Consider the following 18,897-nt stretch of genomic DNA (forward strand, 5'->3'; position numbering starts at 1 on the left):
CAGAACATGGTATGTCTTAAGGATAATGAATGATCGATTGAGGAATTGTGCGAAAGAGTTTCACACAGGTGTATGAGATTCAGACTTATTCAAGGAATCTCTACCACCTGTGAAGAGATATTTTCTTTTTGTTCAGCTCAGGGAAATCAATAGAGTTTGGAGTCTTTGAATGTAACTGTTGTGCAAAAGGGTTGTGAGAAGTGTGTGAACACAATGAAAATGTGTGGACACATTTGCAAGAGATGACTTCTGCTGTCCAAAGAAGGTGTTACAGTTTTTCTCAATATTGCTAAAATATAATTTCTGAAACCTTGCTCCATTTTCTGAAAACAAACACTATTTACAAAACATCTGACTGCTATTGCAAAATCAAACTTTCGCCTCAAAACAGTTTTACCTGTGCTCAAAATCAAACACTGCCCTCAAATTATAAACAAAGTCATCAAAATTACTTTATATACTGTGTACTATCAAGCAGTAAACAATACACCAAAAATAGAAAACACATTGTTCAAAACATAATATGTAATCAACATTAAAAATGTACTTCTCCATAAGAGCTACAGTATATTATACTGTAGCTCTTATGGAGAAGTACATTTTTAATCTCAAAACAAATGTAATCATTTTTCATCTTTTGATGAATGAAAATGTCATAATAGTTCAACATTTATCAGAAATTACTACTTTGCTTTGCCCTTTGCAATTTTTTTGTTATTCTTCCTCGTATCCTCATTTTTACAGCACTGTATACCCTGTAGCTCACAAACGTGTCCTTTGTCTTTGTGATACAGTAATTATTGTTCTTTGTCGATATGAACCAACCACTCAAAATCTATTGAGCAGTAGTGTAAACAAATGGGAAAGCACAATGTTCAGGGCCATGGAAGTTTTTACACATTGGTTTGAGTCACATCATTTGAAACAAGAGTGTTCACAGTTTTTCTTGATTGCTTTGATGCAGCAGTCTACTCAAATTTCACATTTTCAAAACGGTGAATGCACAGGCCAAGACAGAGGCACTCATGGTCAAAAGGACACATTTTGTTGCAACAAAAGAACATTTGTACGTATGAGCTCTTCCAATCAAGCATTACACAGTGGACAACAAAATACAAAATACAGCACTCAGTGTGAATCGTAGCCTGTACTGTAATTGCCTAGCCTGCTACTGTACAGTAATGTACGTATAGCTTTCATGCCAGTGCTTTTTGTTGTCAAATTTGAATCCGTGCTCAGTGTCTCTCAGGGGTTCTTGGGCTGAAAAAGGTTGAAGACCCCTGTACTAGAGTACAATACAAAATAAAATTGCCTATAACAACACAGACGCTGCACTTTTTAAGACCTGCAGACTGTGTGCTAATTGATTTTATTGTGTGAAGGAGTGTCAAACAGGTGCTTCAGTGACTTCATACTGATGTAGGTAGTTTCTAATAGTTAGGAACAGATGGTTTCTGTTACCATACCAACAATTTGGACTGCTTGAATGACATCCATGTTAACTGTTCTGCAAAAGGGTGGGGGGAATATGTCAATCCAGTGACAAGTGGTGAACACTTTTGCAAGAGGTGTCTTCTGCTCTGCTGAGACAGTGATGATGAAAACCGAGAGGATCCCAGTTTCTTTAAGCAGGTCAAAGCAATCAAGAAAAACTGTAATCAATGACATGTGTGCTCAATTTCATATTTAATGGTTGCCTTTTGTGTTTACCAGTATGGATGGCATGTGCATCCGAGTGCAGAATGTGTTTTGAGAATGAGAATGTATTTATATTTAGAGTTTTGTGGAATAGGTGAGAATAAGTGATATCTGCAAACTGTGTTTTGCCAATAATTAGGTATTGTCAATAATTAGCTAAATGAGCACAGGCAACTGAGAACTTTGTTCAGCCAATTGTCTAATGTTTTAGCAATTGGAGATTGTTTTTAGCTTTTAGTGTTTTAGCAAAATGAGAAAAAAAAACTGTAGTGAAAACCAAGTGCATCTCACTTTTTGGATTTCTTTAAGCAGATTAAAGCAATCGAGAAAAGCTGTAATAGGGTACATTATACAACAGTTAGGTCCGGTCGAACGATTTAGCAATATCTGATTGGACGAGACGCGTTCTATCAGTGGTGATATTAACCGATATCACCACTGGTGACTCTTCACAGCTAATAATCACTCCGCGACGGTTGATTATTTGATTCCATGTTCTTTGATTTAGCAGTTGCATAGCAACCACAAGCGTTCCGAGCTAGGCCTACTTCGCATAGCGGAGGAACTGGGCTAAATAAAACGATGGCAAATAATAATTATCCTCCCTAAAAATGCACTCGGGTATCTTTTTTTGTTGGCAATGGAACTGTTGTATAAAAGCATTATCGCACTCGTGGTCGTGGTGTTGTTGGCCAATATCGCCACGGCTGTTTACCTACGGCACTCAGCCTTCGGCTTCGTGCCTGCGGCGAACCACAGCCGTGGCGATATTGGCCAACAACACCACTCCCACTCGTGCGATAATGCTTAAGTATATTAGCCTGGGTTTCCCATACTGCCTTGCGCGGTGATTTCTTTCACGCTGCTAAGGCAGTCTGGAAACTAACGCCCCCATGTTCGCCTGATGTTGGAGGCCAATCACAGAACAGGGGAGAAAGCAAGACCATGAAGAGCTATGCAGAGATGCATTTGATTGACATCCGTGGCGCCCAATGAACGGATCTGGGCATTTTTTCAAATACGAGAAAATGAACGTCTGGTTGCCAGACCACGTCTCATTTGAGAAGTGGGAGGCGTTAGCCAGGCTAACAGTATATCACAATGCATAGACTGGTATGGTAGAGTACTGTTGATATGTTGATATGATGAATAACAGGAGTCAGTCGTCATCATAGCCTACGGGTCTCAGTCTTAAAACACCACCCATTCTGAATACAGAAATACATACTTAGAAATTATAGCCTGAAAGTGTTTTTTATAGTTATCACAGAATATGGATTTAGACATTGATATGCTCAGCTCTTGCTCTCTAGGGTTGTGGCTGCCTGGAATCAGTCATTTTATCGGTCCATCTTTGCATTCACCTGAGCTACTGGACTCAGTATTCATAATTGGGATAACTTGTTCATCGTTACCATGCTACGTGCTGAGGAATCATATTTGTATTATAGCAATCTTTCAACCATACTGATATGAGTTCATTGCACATCTTGATGTTAATGGATACAACATGAAGTCACCAATCGTAATTCAACGATTTTTCACATAGATCTCCGTTTCTCAAGGTCACGAGAGCTGTCAGGACAAAACAACAACAACAACAACAACAACAACAAACAAAAACAAAAAAACAATCGGTTTTGCCTAGCTCAAGTTGCTGTAGCCAACAGCTAAAGTTGCCAGGCAGCTATTGCACTACCATCCAGGGGCATGAACAAGGCAGCTCATGAACATGAGCCCAGAGTGTAGAGCTGCAGCTGCCTGGAACTGTTGGCTATACAGTAGGCCTACAGTATTTGTTGATGAGAAACAATCTATGTTAAAAATAGCACAGTGTCTTCAGACTTCTGTTTATAATTGTCCTATTCATGCCTGAAAGATTATAACTTTCTTCATTAGTCTTTCTTCATATTCTGTCATATCATCTGAATTCAAAGTCATGAAGTTCATGAAGTTCTAAGTACCATCTGTTTGCCTGCCTGGTTATTTTTACATTAAGCTGGTAGATAATATGCATTGGTGATCCATATGTGACATCTTGACATTCCTGGCAGTTGAAATATCTGTCACTATCTTTAGTCTATGTTACTGTCAACTGATATAACTTAGCTGTAGAAGCCAGATGAACTTATGAAACACTAGTATAGCGAAGCAATTGTTACTTTGTTGTGTTTTTGTTTTTTTAGTTAAAGTGTATCAAAGGATTTAACAAGACTAATTTTCTATTTGTGTGGTTGATGCTGATCTTCTGTGAGGGCACCAGATTGGGGGCTGTGTGAAGCTGAATCTGAATGGACATTTATTTGCATGACTTTGAAGGCAGCTGTGTCCTGTTGCCCCTGTGTTTCATCTCTGATTTGCTACTCTCTCTCTCTCTCTCTCTCTCTCTCTCTCTCTCTGTCTCTCTCTCTCTCTCTTTCCAGTCTGGGGTTGAGTCAGGCAGCATCAGCTGCTCCTTCAGCAATCAGTGGCCAGATGCATTCCTCACTCCATTTGTGACAGAGTGGGCCGCCAGTTGATTGATTTGGACTCTTATCTCGGTCCTGCCCAGTTCTGCGCGAGTCGGAAGCACAAATTGCGAATTGGGCAGAAAGTTTTGGGTGCCTTGTGTGTGGCGGCTCTGTCTATGCAATTATTGACAAACTTATTTTGGACTGTTTTGCCCCTGGATATTGCACTCAGTGGTATTGTGGTCTTAGAAAGAGGGTAGATAAAATATCCCTACTGGGAATGGACTTTAGTGCAGCATTTTAAATTTATTTTGTTACTAAATGGTTTCTAATGGCAAAGCAATTTCTCCACAAACCCAAGGTTCCTGTTAAGGACAATAATGGAAGGCAAACTTCTTGCCAGGTTCACCCCCGCCATGTTAGTAATTCTATATTTTAAAAAAGGGGACTGATTCCAAAGTAACAGAATAATAAACTATGGATGATAAACAGTATATAATCGATCAAATATTTTTTCAAGCTCAACAGTAAGTCACCTTACCACTTCAGTTAAGGATGGAGATAAGTTCAAACAGAAGTCAGGAAGTCACGCAGCAGGTCTGAAACCACACTAACATGATGAGTCAAGGGGTTATGTAGCCTTTTTACTGAGTCAGGAGTAAGTACCAGAGAGCAAGTGCCAATGCAATCACTGCCCATTCCTTTAATGTTAACATTGCCATAAAGATGACTTGCTAGGTCCTGTCACTATAATATGCAATGCCAGTTACTGATTTGGAAGCCGGCAGTCACCGTGACTCAGCATCTGGGATCTTCGGCAAAGGCCAAGCACTCTTCATCCACCTTGCTCTCCTGTCTGAGCGGCCTTGTCATGTTTTGAAAACCCCCTGCAGCACGTCCAAACACTCCACGTCACGTTAAGTCCATGGAACCGCCGGGGCTATACGCAAGTGGATGGAAGCGGAAGGCTACCTGTCCGCATCGCCCTTCAGTGCACCTTGGCCGTGCGTGTCTGGTCGGAAAGAGCAGGCACAAAGTGAGGCCCTCTCAGGTGTGAACTGATGTGTCCAGACAGAACGAGGGGATGAGTGGTGAAAAATTCATTCTCTGGAGGGGGGAGCGGACCGAAGCAGCGCCCTGCAGCACTCGCCCAAATACACACCGAGCAGCCGCATCCACCGCCAACCACCAACAGCCCCCACCCAGAAAAAGGGAGAATAAAATGAAGCAGTGACGCGGCACACATTACACAATATTTCAGCATTATATATTTATGGCGTCTTGGGTGGGGCTGGAAAGGAGAGTGTGTGAGTGTGTGTGTGTGTGTGTGTGGGGGGGGGTGGATGGGGGTGGGGGGATGGGAGAGAAACAGAAAGAGAAGTGTTGTGCGGTGAGTTTCAATGTGACATAGCCTGCACGCTGCGGTTGCCATGGGACCCACGTGAGACAAAACGTCAGGCAAACGTAACCTTTGTCAATACCGCTTAACAATGATTGCACTATAGGGGCTCCTGCCATATAGCGGTGACTGTGTCTGTGCAAGAATTAGTTCTGACATGTTTATCATAATGAGAAGTGGGGGGAGGGGGGGAGACTAGGGGCCACAGCTAAGAGCTGTTGATATGCAAGTTTTCTCCCTTGGGTCTGTGATACACCTATCACTTTCCATTTCCCTCAATAGCAAACGTGTCTGTGGGAATACGAACAGACACAATGAGAGGCGCCCTTTGACCTCTCCGTGCCTGACGCACTGTCTCCGGCCCCCCACGAAGACGTGCAGCTGGAAATGGCGCGATGCGGGCTGCCTTGAAATATTAAAAAGAGAGGCGAATAATTCTCATTTGCAAAGCTCTCGCTGTTTGTTAACCTCTGTGTCAGTTACCCATACTAGCCTCTTTGTACTTTGCTCCCAGTTCTTGTTGAGCACCAACTGGAAGAGGCTGACACATCAGGCGTACACACCGACTGTGAAGTGTCTTTATCAGGACTCAGGCAGGGCTCTTTCAAGTGGGAGGTGAGCACCCCTAGTCCTCGTTTGAGCTGCAACTACCACTAGCATCATGTAAATAAGCGTCTTTTATGGATGTATAAACAGCACATATGTGTGTGTAGGATGAAGGGCAGTCTAAATATGGATATTTTCATATGTCCATGTTTTCAGGAGGAGATTATTTCTCTGAGATATCTCCTGTGTGGAATTCTTCTCAAAGCTTTGAGTCAACAAGAACCTATCATTGTATGTTGTGCGCACTTCACAAATTACTTATCAACACATTGAGTTGTTCTGCTGTTTACAAAACAGTTTCCTGAGGTAACAGCATTTGAGTTGTGTCAGGTTTGTCAGGCATGTCTTGTTGTGGTGGTGTGGGGTAAAGCTTCTTCTAAAACTATCGAAAGGTACTGTAGTTCCCTGGATAGTGATACAGAGAACAAACAATCTCTCATCATTTACTTATACTATGGGCTTACTGTGCCATTCCATGTTCTTTCTCCTAAGTTGAAGTCAACACAAATCCTCTGTTTAAAGTTCTAGAAGGCTTCACATTCTGAAGCCCTCACAATTGTACAACACTCGTTTGTCTTCCTTACAGCACTGCTGCCTGTGCTGAGAACATCCCACTCTTTTGTCAAAACTGACAAGCTCATCACTGAAACACACACACACACACACACACACACACACACACACACACACACACACACACACACACACACACACACACACACACACACACACAAGAGTTGACTTGACAAGAGGTACAAGTGGAGCTCTGTTCCTCTGTTCCTCAGTTCCTCAGGCCTCAACTGCTGCCAGCATCTCCTGAGAGCCCAAGGCTGTCGACAGAGTGATGATAGCCCCTCAAATGAACAGTGTGAGAGCAATTATACATTCCTTCCACAGTGGCATAGCTGTCTAAACCAGCAGCAATAGCTGCCGAAACATACATAAAGCACATGGTAGAAAATATCAGAAAAATTGAGTGTTTTGACAGGATTTTTTTTGTTGAGACTTACTGCATTGTGCAGGCTCATTATTAAATTATACAAGCAGTTGAAATAATAATGATGGGACATTTTACACACTCAGTCAATAACCACCAACAATCAACCACTATTATAGTTTGAGTGTTGTGCTCTTTTCAGAGAAACCCTGCAAATGTGTCAAAGTAGTATCAGTTGGACAGAAAATGTACTTCAGCGGGAGCACATATTTTAAAACAGGGTAATTAAGCAACCACTCCAATCAAAAAACACATTCATCTATCTCTGTGTGTGTGTGTGTGTGTGTGTGTTTACAGTATACTATCAGGCGTTGAAAATTGGTTTACGCTATGTTCAGTGATAGTGCACCATTTGTGGTCATTTTAGTCCCATCCCTAAAATCGCCAGTTTTGTCATCAGACCGTTGACTTCTGTTGTCATTATAAAACCAACTGAATACCAACTGAATAAATCTCAACTTAAAAAATTGTACAGTATTACTTCAGAAGCTCATCAAAACAGTGACCCATCAGAATGTCCAAGACATTTTGAGCGACAAAATTATGGGTGATCGTTGATTTCTGTGAATTAGAAGATCAAAGATGACCCTCAGTTGTGAATAGAATCGTGTTCTTGATGTGTAGCTGAACAGATCAGGGAGATCAACCAAAGTACACCTGTATACAATGAGATAAAAAATAAACCAGTCAAAAGAGTTTAAAATGCTAGAAATGTTGTTGGTGTCTGTCAAATCTGTTGACAGACCACAGTCTGTAGGCATACATTATTGCGTAGGCTGCAGCAGGAACTCTCAAAGGAACTGAACAATTTTTCAACGACATTTCAGGCAGTCAAACTTGTGTATAGCTATCTCCACTGTTGCAGAGATAACAGATCAATGACTTAAACATGGTCAGGGACAAAACGTTTTGAGGGTGAATATGCCAAAGTCATTAATGGATTGTTTGTTAGGATCTTAGTATTATACTGGTACTTCAGATGTACAGTACATACAACATCACATGAGCAGGAGGGTAAAACTAGCCTGTATCAAGACAGCCTAGCTCATGTTCCATCTCATTAGCGAAACAGTCATGTGCTCAATGAATTCACAATGACAGGAAGAACTGACAGTGAAGGATCAAAAACGTGACATTTCTATGAATGCTTGTCAGCTACAAGCCCAGTTCTCCCTGTGGTAACTTCTCTTACCTCCTGACCTTCTGACCTCCTGCTTAACCCCCCCCCCCCCCCCCCCCCCCCCAACACACACACACACACACACACACACACACACACACACACACACACGCACACACACACACACACACACACACACACACACACACACACACACACACACACACACACTCAAAAACAGAAGGGTTGTGAGGATCAATTTATATGTTCACAGTCCTCTTTTTACTTTTTACTCCAGGCAAAATTCTTCATGTCAGAACACATATATCAGCAATGATTTTGCCTACAATGCATGACACATTCTTCCTCCTGGATGACCCAAAGACTCTAGGTGGCATTATAGTAAAATGACGTGTGGCCATGTGTATGAAGGGCTTTCATGATTCTGAATAAACAAATAAAGTTGATTTTGGTTGTATTTTTTTGGTGTCTTGTTGCTTAAGGAAAAAACGGAAACTATTTGGCTATATATGTGAATATTTTTCCTTGCCCATTTATGCCTGCTGGCAGCTATATAAGATGTTATGCTCTATCTGTTTCTCATCACAACAATAGCAACAGCTGATAATAGGAATCCTTTTAACTTCTAAGCAATGAGCTACCTTTGAAGCATTGCCTGGAACTCAGGGACTGAAGATGAGAACTCACCAGACGAAAGCACATCTACAGAAACATTTCTCATTTGACAGAGGCTTTTATCCAAATCAAATGGGTATACATCTCCATCAGAATGGATGCCCACTGGGTATCAACTACAGTACATGACTTTTGTGTTCTTAACACTTTTTCAACAGTAATTGAGACTCTACAACCACCCTCCTAATTTGAGAGGTGATTATTGCCCATGCTGGTCATTCTTGTGGACACTTGTGTCTTATCTAGCCCACACTTCAACCTAGTTTATTAATAGAATAAACCCCTTGAGATGGACCATCTCATCGAGACACATCTCACACACACACACACACACACACACACACACACACACACACACACACACACACACACACACACACACACACCAAAAACAGCACAGTTTTAGGGGTCTATGGTACGACGGAGTATTAGGGCCACACATGAAGAGATTTTTTTTTTTTTTTTGCCATGACGAGATTAAACTCAAAAAGTTGAAATATCATGTTGACTTTAATCTAGACATGCCAACCTTAAACTCTAAATTACAGTTTAAACCTAGGCTTCAGTTTTATAGGTAAATATTAGCTATATTTAGCTATTATATGGTGGTCACACCAGGTACTGTATGCTGCAAAAAAGGGTGGGGAAAAAAGCGACATCATTTTGATCGTTGCCTTCTAATATGCAAATCACCAGTATGAGTTCATACAGTATGTCAATTGTTTTGTAATCGGGATACTCTTTTAGCATATACATACGTGCCCCTCTGTCCATAACTAATTTTCTAATCAGCTATTATGCTGATAGTCATCAAGGTACTACACCTGGTGCCATGCAATGCTTGCGATCAATTCAATCAATGAGACACTCTCATAAACCCAGAAAAACATACCTTTCATTTTGTATGCAACACCGACCACAACCTGCCCAGGCAGTAAAGCATTTCCTGTCCTTGCTTCACCCAACTGAGGCCATATCTTTTCAGAAAGACATACAGGGTAGTTGTGTTTACCTAAATCACTGTCTTCTGTGATAACTATCAATGTTTTCTATGACAATGAAGTCAATGTAAAATGTAATACACCACATTTTTGGCCTGAGTGCATTTTTTTTCTTAACAATTTTCACATGCATTGGAAAAGGGTATACCTTATTATTATGGAAATTACACTTGCATGAGATGCGCCTTCACAGCAAAGGGCCTGTCTAGCGTAGTGTGGCTGGTGATATCACCTATGTCTTGCTTTAATTTAAATGGCCCTTCGACCACAGACCCCGTGTAGCTTGCCTGAAGGGTTTTTGTGGTGGGTTTAATATTTCAGTGCTGTGCAACTGGACCATCTGGCCCCTTTCAGCCCAATCTGGTACAAAGTATAGAGTTCCTGTCTTATTCTCATCCATCTCTCTCTCTCCCTCTCTCTCTCTCTCTGTCTGTCTTTCCCTCATGTCATTTTGTTCTTCATGGGAAATAACAGCTCTGTATTTTCTCAAATTAGTCAGAATCAGAATAAGAATTAGATTTCTTAGGCCAAGTGAGTTACACAGAAAGACTTTTGTTATTAGCTTTACAGTCTACATAAACAATATAAGACAGCATTTTACATTATACAATAATTATACAATTACGATACATAGACATTATACAATTCAGAGACAATGTACATGCTACTTAGGGTAATACACATGAAGATGTTGGGTGAAACAAGAACTGATAGGAGATATAATTCCTTGTAATATCAATTGTTATAATCACATGTATGCCATTGGTCTTATTCTATCTATGTGATTGATTGGTCCGCACACTGGGTATAAGCTCCAAAATACACTTTTTATTTTAATACATAAAAGGCAACGTTTCGATCCTCCAGTGGGATCTTCCTCAGGAGCTTATTCCCAGTGTGCGGACCAATCAATAACATTGTCTACCACTTTTGTCCGGCACCTGGATCGTTGTTTCTGTGGATGTGCGCACCTCAACCAAACGTCTTATTCTATCTATGTAATAATCAGGTTATAAAGCCAATGATTAGATAGATAGGCCTATCTTTTTTGGGCTTTTTGCCTTTAGTTGGACAGGACAGTGAAGACAGACATGAGTGGGAGAGAGAGAGATGGGATCAGGACATGACCACAGGTCAGACTCGAACCCTGGGCACCTGGAATCGTATAGGAAATGGTATGGACGTTGCAGCCTGTTGCGCCACAGCGCCCCTTAAATAGTCTTACTTAATGCAGCTGTCAACTTACAAGCACAGCAGCATCTGTATTATTATTGATGTAGGCTATTTTTTATTTTTTGAACAAAATGTAATGTGATAGTATGTTGTGATACACATGGAACAAATGTAGGCCTAAGAAGTTTGCCGACCTTGACTTAAGCTCTTGGGACCAGATGGAATCTAGAGTGTACTGTAATAGCCTACTTGGTGTGTGCTCTTGTCATCTGAAATAACACACATAAGGTCCTGTAGTGGGAAATGGATATTGATTATAACTACATGTAAGTAATTCCAAGGAATTACCAGCACATGGAAATGCAAAACGTGGTGTAAAATATACAGTGTTAAAAACAGATAATGTGGAGGTCATTTCAATGATTTTAGGTAAACATGGTTGTTGCAATGCTAAATAAAGTTGTTTCTATGATAGTTGGGGTAATCATGTTGGTATGGAAACTTATGGAAACAGAGATGCTTTATTTCAATGTTTGCGACGTTAGTTGCTAGTACAGTAATTTAATATAGGTGAGTTGGCTAGAGGCATAGTTGATGATAACTGACAGTTGGAATGGCTGAGCAGTTAAATAGTTGCATAGTTTAAATGCTTCAATTATTTAATAGTGAATTATAATTGTAGTGAGGATTTTTTATTTATTTCCAATCGTTCCATTCCAACCATTCCATTCCATTCCTATGACTCCCGCCAACTGTTTTCTCTGCCCACCACTGTTTCCAAATCAAAGTTGGCTTGCATTTTCTGTTAATGATTATGATTGGCATTTTCATGCACTGTTAATTTCTCAAAATTATGCTATCTAGTTAATAGTGGATAGGATAAAAGTTATAAAGATTAAAAATACAAAGCCTGCATGTCCTAAGTAAGACCTACGCAACACAGTTGAATGACATTTTTACGTTAAGCAGTTGAAGCACAGGTTCGAAACCCATAACCTTGAGGCATTCAACACACATGTGAGTATATAGGCTACAGTCTAGAATAGTGTCTAATGTGTAACTTTCTACTGTTAACTGACATTTTTGAAAGAAAAGCCTATTTTTGTAGAATGCACCTGATTCCCATAGACCAGCAAATGAGCATATTAACCCACAAGTAAATTAAGAATAACTAAATGATTGAGTTGAGTAAGGCTCAGTGCCTACATTCGTTTCAACAGAATGCTCAAATGACTTGATTATATGACAGCTCTATTGAGGCTGTATTGAGAAAAAAAGGCATTCAGCCGCTGTCTGATCCTCCACAACTTAGATAAGACACCTGATTATGTGAGTACTGTTAAGAATGCAATGTCATTACAGAATTATATTGTGGAGGATGGTGCATGCTCTCATCACAACAAATGTGGCAGCGAAAATAAGAGTAGGAGTAGAAGTTTATAGGCCTTTTTTTCTGTCACCATAATTATATCAGTAGGGCTGTCATTCATTCATTTCGTTAGCAGTAGGTATGGCTGAGTGAGTCATTATTATGTGCACTGCTGATCAAAAAATTGGGATCACTTGGAAATTTAAATTCCACTTTGCATTGTTGGCATGCATTTCGTAAATATCTGGATACCAAGGTCAATCTCTCCTCAGGTTTCTCAACTGTTTGCTGTCACTGGTGATCTGTACTTGAGTCCTACTTTGGCTCTGATCATTTTGAAGTGACCTATAGGACTTTGAACGATTAGAGAGAATAAACTAAAATTTAAATATGCACTAATCAGTAGCTAAAATGTAATTTTTTTTACTTGGGGTTTTCACCCTCTGTATTGTCCTCATGTTCCATATTGTTATGCGTTATTGCCTAAATGTCCATCCTAGTGATCTTTCAGTCAACAAACCAGTGGTTGTTTGCCAAGTTCTATCTGAAAAGGTCACTTTAACCACTGCCAAGTTATTAGGTTACGCATTATGATAGTTAATAATAATAATAATAATAATAATAATAATTATAAATACTGAATTTGTTGCATAGATTTCACTAACTAGACCAATAGACATGAACTGGAATTGACCTAAAGACCAACAAGTTGACCTGAAATTGGACTCCCACCTCTAAGCCTCATAAGCTCTCAGACTTCAATGAGCCACTCTTTTCCCTCTGAGGCCCAATGCAGTGGAGGAGAGGGGGAGAAGGAGTGGGGAAATGGCCATCAATAAACAGGCCGTCTTTGATGGTCTTACTCAAAGGAGTGTGTCTATCCTGCTGTTAATGTGATAAAAAGGCTATTTGGTGAAACCAGAGCTGATATGTGAAACCTTGGAATAATTCCAGATTTGCTCGGTTGAACATGCCTCGGCTGCGTCTGTACACCTGTAAATTGGTGGATCAGAAATAATAAACTGTGTGATGTTCACAGCAGGAAGACATGCTCACATGCACATTAGTCCATTATGGTCAAAAACAGACAAAATACAGAGAGGATGACAATTTTCAATAGCTTTTTCTATTCTAAAAAAATACCTGCTGAGCATTTAAACATAAAAGCAGTAGGCAAAAACAGCGTGTCATTGGGCTTTAAAAGTGTAGACTAAAGCAAGACTAAAGCACAAGACCTTTACTGAATTCAAACAAAGGTGATATGTTGACATGCAACTGTAGGGGTTGACAGGTAATTTACTCATAAAGGATAATGAAAAGGAGATCATGTCTATCACTAACACACATTCAATTATCATTGTCATCAATAAACATGCATTCAGGTTTTGCCTCTATATTCAGGCAGCACGGTGCCATAGTGACCTAAGAAGAATCACAGTCGATTCCCTCGCCTACTGTATGTCATCACTACGAACAGCAAATGCATTCTACCTGCCTACAAAAACATATCACCATCCATTCCTCTATGACTTTGACATCCACACAGACTCAACCACCGACCTCCTGGACATCCAACACTTTTTCATGACAACATGACCCAACGTGTTGGTTTCCCCAACCACAGAAAAGGACATATTATACGCTTCACCTGGTCTACTGTACATCAACCCCACCTCTCTCTCCCCAACCTGGCTGCCACCACTGCTAATTCCACTGCCATCCTGAGCACCTCCCCAACTGTCCTGGTCAATGGCCACAACAATGTTCTCTCATCCTGTCTCCCTTATCAGTCCACTTTTTGACATTCATCATCGTGAACATTGCTGTAAAAGGTTTTTTGTCCAAGCCATCGAGATAGTTGGCCTGGTTAAAACCAGACTCATTCACATCGGCAGTCAGAAACCACTGACAACAATCAGGCTCTCACCACATCTCTGAGGTCCTCTCTTGGACTCTCAACACCTACCTGGTCCCTGATTGAGAAGGCTCACCAGTGTCTCTTCTTTCTGAAGAGACTGAAGAGGGTCCACCTGTTTCCTCCTCAGATCTTGATGAACTTCTACCATTGCACCATTGAGAGCATCCTCACCAACTGTGTCACAGTGTGGTATGGCAACTGCTCTGCCCACCACCACAAAGCACTGCTGAGGGCAGAGAAAATGAATCACCAGGGCCGGGTTTCCCAGATTCGTTAAGAGGCTTTGAAGTGCTAGAACTTCTTAGGAATGTTCTTAGAACGTTCTTAGAGTGCTCCTAAGAAGTTCTAAGGACTTAGGAGCTTTTTAACGAATCTGGGAAACCCGGACCAGTTCCTCACTCCCCACAATTGAGGCCATCTAGGGCAAGCAATGCTTGCGTAAGGCGTGCAGCATCTTCAAAGACTGTTCCCTCCCCAAACACGGACTGTTCACCCCACTCCACTCCGTGAGGTGTTACAGGTCTCTCTCCACAGCGAACCAGCAGATTCAGAAGAAACTGAACTCTATAGTTCTGCATCCCGGTGACAACCAACCAACTAAGCCCCCTTCATACCCCAAACGTGTTATGGATGCTGTAGCTAGCTGCGCCACAGCCCTCCCATGTGCAGCACACTTGTATGGAGAGTCTGGAGTCCTCGCAAGAGGGACAACAGTGAGTGTTACTTCACATCCTCATCCAAAATTTTGCCCCTGAGTGGGCATATGCACAGTATGGGAGGTCATGCAGGAAAAGCTCAGCATAGACCACACACCGATGAGGCCTCACTTCTCATCGATGAAAGCAGGAACACAATTTCTGGAGAGGTTACAACCCTTCAGGAGGAGCAACTATCTGGAGACATGAACCCATCCACACATACTGCAGGAGTATTGATTAATATGGAGAGGATAGGGCACATGAGAGTAAAGTTTACAGTGAGAATCTGTTGAGTTTTCACTAAAGTTTTAAAGATGATATGAAACCATCATAGAACAACTATAGATTTGATCACATAGCAATATTTCAACTTATAATGCTAAAATAGTTTTGGACACACACAAGCTTTAGACACATATTCTAATGCCTTTACAGTGAATAGCTAGTATGGACACAGCTTTGGATCATGCCCTTTGGACCCAAAACAAATTAAACAGAATATTGGTTGTCAGGTCTGCTCTTAACAGACCCATATTTGATTTCATCTCCTCCATTGCTTAGTTCCTTCCTGCTATCTCACTTTTGAAATGCACTTACAATGTCCATGTTTTCCGTGGTCACTGTGGCTCACAGGAACTACTGTAGGTGTTTGTGATGAATCACCTGCTGAATGCACAGAGTGACATGATAATGTATTTACATGTTAAACTAATACCTATGAGGAGACATTCAGTATATTAGCGACGTGATGTATGAGGAGTGAATGTACACTTGCATCCATTTTTCATGAACTAGCTGAATATGCGGCACCATGGGTAATTTCATGACCATGGAGCTTGGAAAAATCCCTGGAGCTGATCAAAATTTGCTGTGTGTGATGACAGAGAGAGAGAGAGAGAGAGAGAGAGAGAGAGAGAGAGAAGTGGGGGGAGAGAACTGGCACCTGTGAGAAAACAACCAGAAATGTGCATAACATCAGCTGCATAGGCTACATGTGCAATGCTAATATAACTCGACCAATCACTCAACCATACCTGGGACACGGCAACGCCAAACACAACGAGACACACATAGAATACAGGTGACTAACATTTACCCCAATCATAGGGCTCCAGACAGCCCTTTGAGACCAAACATAGTCAAAAGCATGGGTGTATATCTTTTTTTTCTCTCTGCTATTTTCTCTTGGCCATTATGGCACATCGGTCCCTATCCCCCGTGGTACAGAATTGGCAGGCCTAATTGGATGTTCTTTGAATGGGGACGGTTTCTAGCCTGCAGGCACACTCTGACGGCTTGAATAAAGATCAGTCCACTGAAGGTGTTGAATATAAATACAATTCTTATTCACCGCCAACATCATGCAAGTTTGACATGAAGATTTGTACATGACACCTGAATGCAAGGCAGCAGAAATGCCACACAAATTCACCACCCCTCTCTGATTAGCCGTGCATGTGCCATCCATATCAAAGAGGAAATTAAGCCTTTTAGTGCCATTTTCTAAATTCCAATTTCTTATGCTGAACCTAAATTGGAATAAGGAGTAAAGATAAGAATGTGCGGTCCGTGTACTTTTTCGTTCATTCATTATTCTATTTTGGAAGTTGCATGGGAAATGAAAAAGGAGTTGTATGTGAATTTTTACGCTGATGTATGACATGTGAAATTGAATCCAGTGCCACGTTTTGATATATTTTACATATTGAAAATGAAACACTGAACTTTTAGAAAAAACTAAAACCGAATTTTAAAAAAGGCCATTCTGGATTGCATTTGGGTCTATTTTGGACCCAGGTTTTGGGTGACCAGTGGGGTGTACTACGAACCTCGATTAGTGCGTTAGCGAGGTATGTTGCGCTCAAAGCCAGGGTATGCTGTGACACGAAAGTGGCTCTGTTTTAGCGTAGTAATCTTGTTTTAATATAGGCGGTCTTGTGCATCTCCACGTTTCACGATTGGCCAAATTCACCCAAACCCAGAGAACGCGCTCTGAGCTGAAAGCCTAGTTGGTACTTTGGAGTAAACTGTAACCATTTTCGGAGGCTGTTGGCCTGTTGATTTGAATGGTGAATGGTGAACAGGTGGCCTGTTGATTTGGTGCATTTAAACGGCCTCAAAAATGGTTACAGTTAACCCCAAAGTAGGCTACCGCGCCTAGTTTGATAAATTCACCCCTGAGTGAGTTTCGTAAAAGCCACTGCTCCCAGGTTTGGTTGGCAGCTTAAGATACCATGGTGATACAGTGACACTAGAAAAGATTCACTTTCGTATGACAGCATACCCTAGCTCTGAGCGCAACATACCTCGCTAACTCACTAATCGAGGTTCATAGGCTATACCCCACGGGAGGAATATTGTGGTCGTGGAGATGCGTGAGTGCGCAGCACGCGAAACGGTGTAGGCCTACTTCCAGGGAAAAGATAGGATCAGTCAAATGGAATAGGCTAAAGTAAAGGAATAAATGAATATCACAAATTTAAAAATTATCGGAAATGTCGTTTTTTTTCTAATACTATTAGGCTATTTGAAGATGATTACACATTTTGAAAACAAAATACAGACATTTCTGCTTTTATTCTTTTGAATAAAACACCAAGTTGCACCCTTTTCACATTTTCACATTTCATTCCAAAATAGAATAACGAATGAACGAAAAAGTACACGGACCATGTGCATGGTTCTCTTTCAAACTTTTTTTGTACATAGATTTTCTAAGTGATCCTGGTCAAATCATGAAATATCTTGCCTATAGGCAACTTACAGTGGATGCATGAGCTAAATGATCGAATGTAGTGTTTAGTGGATATTTACCACATCAAGTAACAGATTTTGTATTTCAGCTTGAGTGGATAGAGGACTTCCAATTCCAAATTTCACCATCATTATATTCAATCCAGACTCCATGTTTTCTGTGATGTTTTTCGTTTGTTTGTCTATCGGCAGGACTAATGTAAAACAAAAACATTGGTGTGATTTTTATTAAACTTTGTGGAAAGGTGTAGCATGGTCCAAAGAAGAACCCATTTAGGAGTGACATCCCTGTCTGCATAGATATCTGAGTGACCACTCAAAATTAGCTTCATCTAACTGGATACGCAATTTGATTTGATCATTCTATCATTGTTTTACATACATATTTGAGATACATCAGCAAACTGCTTGTAGGGTCTTTGGAGTTAGAATAAAGCTCATCAAGAAGACGCTGAAGCCTCAGAGTGTCTTATCAAGCACGTCAGACTAACGTGACTATGTGCCGAACACAGCCTCCAGAATTACATGGAGCTCTGCCTGCCTGCCAACAGCTCCTCAAAGGGACGCGTCGTGCCGTGGTCTACAGGTACTGTCACCTTCACCTGTTGTCACCGCCACTCGGCTTGTCTTGTGTGCCCGTCTCTGGGCGTGCTGCGCTCGTTAATCAGGATACGAGGCGACGGTGGGCTAAGTCATTTTTAACCAAGACAAATGAGCCATTAGCAGACTCCGCAGAGAGGAAGAGAGAATGATTAGACTTGTTGTCTGAGTCACGCGTCTCTCTCTCTCTCTATTTATTACTTGTGCTGTTGTCGAAAGGGAGACAAAACAAATCCAAAATCTGGCTAAGGTGCACATGATGAACCAACAACACCTCTGGTGGTTAATGTCCAAAATAGGAGAGGATACAATACCGATATTCCAGCATGAGCTATGGCTAATGTGTTTGTGGAAACTGTCATTTTAAGACAATTAGTGTGCATAGCAGGCAACTGAATAGTCCTCAAGCTATACAATT

Source organism: Sardina pilchardus, chromosome 18 (genome assembly GCF_963854185.1).
Source record: "Sardina pilchardus chromosome 18, fSarPil1.1, whole genome shotgun sequence".
In the NCBI taxonomy this organism is placed as follows: domain Eukaryota; kingdom Metazoa; phylum Chordata; class Actinopteri; order Clupeiformes; family Clupeidae; genus Sardina; species Sardina pilchardus.